The 4,461-nt window shown below is 47.1% G+C and overlaps 1 long non-coding RNA gene across 1 annotated transcript in view; it reads left to right on the forward strand.

Moving 5' to 3' along the window:
- LOC111729667 overlaps positions 1 to 1,534 on the forward strand; it is a 20,950-nt gene extending 19,416 nt beyond the window's left edge. Inside the window, exon 3 of the long non-coding RNA XR_002776321.1 lies at positions 1,026 to 1,534. This is a non-coding gene — a long non-coding RNA (uncharacterized LOC111729667). The remainder of the gene's footprint in view (positions 1 to 1,025) is intronic.
- Positions 1,535 to 4,461: the final 2,927 nt, after the last annotated feature.

Consider the following 4,461-nt stretch of genomic DNA (forward strand, 5'->3'; position numbering starts at 1 on the left):
TGTCGGCCCCGCCCCACGCGGGAGGAAGGAGGGGGCGGCCGTGCCTGCCCTGCTTCTGCTGCAGGAACCGCCCCCTGGTACCAACACGCCGATGGCTCCCGAGAGTCGTTTTCTCAGGCAAAACCCGGCGTTTACCCTGTAGCTCTGGACGGACGATGGGGACACGTGGAGGCCCCGCCTGCATCCTGGCTCTGCCTTCCCGGGGCCCCCCTCCGCTCCCACCCCACCCACCATTCGTTCCATTAGGGCTCAGGCTGCACCCCACGCTCCATCCCCTTCCCATCCCCCTGCTCGTCACTGCAGCACAGTTTGGGGGACGAGAGAGTCTGGTCCGCACGCTGCCGCTGACGCCGCGTTGAGTTTGTCCCAGGAACGACCCTCCTGCCTCTGCTCCACTCAGACCCCAGAGCAGAGCCGTCCAGTAGAATAATAGCGTGAGCCTCAGCCACGATCTAAAACCTTCACATCGCCACATTGTAAAAGGTGGAAACGGGTGAAATTTAATATCACGTCTTATTTAACCTGATGTTTCTAAAACGTCACGATGCCCATGTACACGTGATACAAAAACCGTTATGAATGGGATACGTCCGTTTTGTTGTGGTGGAGTCTTTGAGCTGCCTGGCGTGTTCTATGCTCACAGCACGCCTCAATCTGGACGGTGAATTTTCACCGGAAATATTTGAGCGTATTTATATTTACACTTGAGAAAGCAGAATCACATAGCCAAGCTGTTCCAAGCAGACTTAAAAGGTTTCCAATTACCAGTTCGGGTACCAGAAAATCATCTTCCTTTAATCACTTCCACGCTGACCAAACAAATCCGTCTTTTTTAGAAGCGTTTGAAGCAAAAGCATGTCAGTTTCAAAACCGCGTCTGTCCACGTTTTGCCAGTTCACAGACGCCTGAGTCCACTCAGTGTGATCAACACGGAATGGAAAAGGGTATCGGATGAACTGAAAAGTAACTCTGAGTTTATCGATAGCAACGAAACAGTCTTCAAATTTTTCTTATGGCTTTTGCAGATAATTTACGTAACGCTGGCATTACGATTAAAACTACTCTGCACATCGATCCACATTAGAAAACGTAGAAAAGCATTGCTATTCAATTATATTTTGAGACGTTTCCATTTCGGCGGAAATTCGTGTACCTTTTTCGCGAGGTGACAGGGAAGCTTCAGATTTGTCTCATTCACACGTGCCGTGACGCCCCTGAGAAAAGCATTAATAACGACGCCGCCATATTTTATCGTTGCTTATTAAACATTTGGTAAGTTTTCCTTTCATTTCGAGAACATCTCGAGTCAGAATTGCCAGTAGCACGAATCTCAGTAAAACGGGCTCAGCAGAGGGACACGGAGGAAGACGCAGATCATCACACGCAGTGCTCCCTGTGCCTTTCCATACACTGGCGACTCGCAGCGCTCGAGCGTGTCCGCCGAGCAGTTTTGACGGCTGCGCCCCTGTCGCTTCCGTCTGCTTCTGCAAACGAGCACAGATATTTTCAATCCGTATCATGCGGAGGGACAAGGCAATGAGGAAACCATCGGTCTCTTGTTTTGAAATTTCGATTAATCCAGATTGTTGACTGAACACCATCTGGCATGAGTGAAACTAATTTTTTAATATATCTAACCAAAATTCTTGTCAGATGTAAAAGATTCAAAAAAAAAAAATCTACGGCACAGTTTGTTTTTCTGAAGCCAATGTTTCTTCATAATTTTGGAAGACTTTTAAGGCTAAATGTACCCAAAGTATTAACTGGGCAGAGTCTCATGGCCATGATTCAGATAAAATTTGCTATTTTTAAAAATTCGAAATAATTATCTTTGATAAGTTCTTTTCTGTAGCTTAATTGAAGATTCTTTACTTTTTATAAAATACCTTTTTAGTCTTTCGTAATCGTCTAAATATTTTTTACAACTGAGATAATAATGTCTTTCACCATCTGTCCATTAAAAATTGCACATGTGCAAGAATCCACCTAATTTTGCAGCCAAAATCACCATCTCGGATCCTGTTCAAACCTATTGAAAATTTTTTCGTTCTGCATTTTATCCCAGTTTCAGGCAACTAATTTCATCAGGTTTTCTTTTTTATTGTAAAATACACATAACATAACGTGTAGCATTTTAACCGTTTTTAAGCGCACGGTTCGGTGGCAGTGAGTGGTTCCACGTTGTCGTCAGCCGTCTCCGCTGTCAGCTCCGGGGCTTCTTTATCTTCGGAAACTAACACTCGGCCCCCGTTGAACGCTCGCCCCCCTCCCTCCTGTCATCGGCCCCCGGCACCCCACTCTTCTACCGTGCGTCCCTTAGAATTGACGCCATCCAGGAGCCTCATGTCCATGGAACTGCAAGCGCAGACCACGTCCGCCTACCCATGCCCCTGCCCCGGACACTCGCGTCACGTCCCGTTTGGAGCTGTCGTGAAGATGGCCGCCATGACCGCGTGCGCTGAGATGCCGTGACCGTGACCATGACCGAGGGCATACCGACTGTTACCCAGACCCCGTCATGGCTTCCCCGCCGTACACTGAGATGCGGAATTGTCGGATCGTGTGACACGTCTGCGTGTAATTTTTCGAGGACTTGCCTTCGGCGGATGCACCATTTGCCCTCCCCGCCAGCCCCTCCCCCAGCCCAGCGGTGCACGAGGTTTCAGTCCGTCCTCACCAACACTCATTATCTGTTTGTTTTTTTCTTTGCTTTTTGTTTTCGGTAATAGACGTCCTTACAGACGAGAAGCGGCATCCCTCTGTATTTCGATTTGCGTCTCCCCGATGACAAGTGGTATTGGGTGTCTCTTCACGTGCTACACCAATTCTTTCTTGAATGTTGAGGAAAAAACTGCTTACTGAATTCGCTGTGCACCTGCCGAAGATGGCTCAGTATTTTCCACGTTATTATTTTTTCACGTTTGTTTCACAGCAAACACAGCGTTTTCATTCTTTGCCTCAGCCGATCGCGATGGCCATTTGTTGTGAAATTTGTCAAGTACCATCTTCCAGTCTCTCTTTATTTATTATTCCGCATCTCTGTTGTACGTCTCCATTGTAAATTTAAAAGTGTGTTCCTACATAGAAAAATAACTGAATTAGATTATAACTAAAATCGTATGTATTTTGACTTAATTACCAGTGGCGATTTACAAAAGCGTCATGCAGCTCATACAGTCTGCATAAAATATTCCAGGAAGCACATTAGTGTTAGATCAGCACCCAGAAAAATCGAGCAGAATCGGTGGAAACCAGTTAGATTGGGGATGGGCTCACATGTGACCCTAGAACCGTGCGCCAAAGGCCGACCAGTGACAGGGCCTATGTTACATGCGCCCAGCACGCGCCCTCCAACATAACGACAATATTTTATGCAACGCAATTGATTAGAGCGCAATTATTTGTTTGTCCTACTGACGTAAAATTGAGCTGGATGGAAAAAAGTCTCTCGGGCTGATAAAGTTTTGGAATTGTAAAGGTGCAGGAAAGCTGTAAACTGTTCTCCACTGGCATAGGCTGCATTTCGCGTGCTCTGTGGCCGCATGTGGCTAGTGGCCGGCGTGTCGGGAGCATCACTCTATGAGCCGTCTGAGCGACCCACGGCTCTGTCCCCTCCCCAAAGACACTGCGCTGAGTGCCCGGAGGCCGGACGGCCCCGCCGCAGTGGCTCACAATGCCCGCCCCCATGACGGCCTCGCAGGCTCACGGCCAAGAGCTGTGACACCTGTATTCTAAGGGATTTTGTGCCACAGAGTGAGTGGGTCCGGCTGACCCTGGAGCAACGCGGCTTTGAGCTGTGCAGGCCGCTGATTTAGGAGTTTATCCAGTTACTACCGTGAATGTGCTTCTGTTCCTTACGATCGTTTTAATAACGTTTCCTTTAGCTCACGTGATTGCCAGAACGCAGTCTAGAACAGATAGAACGTGCAAATGTGTGTGGACTGTTTTTGTCGTTGGTCAGGCTTCCGTTAATAGCAGTCTATTAGTCGTTATGTTTTGGGGAGTCAGAAGTTATACATGGATTTTTCACTGCACAGGGGTCGGTGCCTCTAACCCCTGTGCCATTCAGGGGTGAGCTGTGTGCGGTTAGGTGTCTACGACACACTGCCGGGTGCGGAGCGGGCAGAAGCAAGTTGTACGATGGGATTTCGTTTTTTTTAATATCACATTTTAAATTGATTAGATGGATAAATAGACAGACAGACAGATGATAGATTAGATAGATGATTGATAGATGATAGATAGATGATAGATAATAGATAGATAATAGATAATAGATAGATGATAGATGATAGATAGGTAGCTAGATAATAGACAGTTAATAGATAGATCCATAGATAAGTGATAGATGATAGGTAGATTGATGATGGATGATAGATGACAGACAAACACGCTAGAACAGTTACTTCTGTGCCTTGGCGGAGGGCGTGGGGAAACTCGGGCTAACTCAGATTTAATGAG

Source organism: Pteropus vampyrus, unplaced genomic scaffold, assembly GCF_000151845.1.
Source record: "Pteropus vampyrus isolate Shadow unplaced genomic scaffold, Pvam_2.0 Scaffold274, whole genome shotgun sequence".
NCBI classification, from domain to species: domain Eukaryota; kingdom Metazoa; phylum Chordata; class Mammalia; order Chiroptera; family Pteropodidae; genus Pteropus; species Pteropus vampyrus.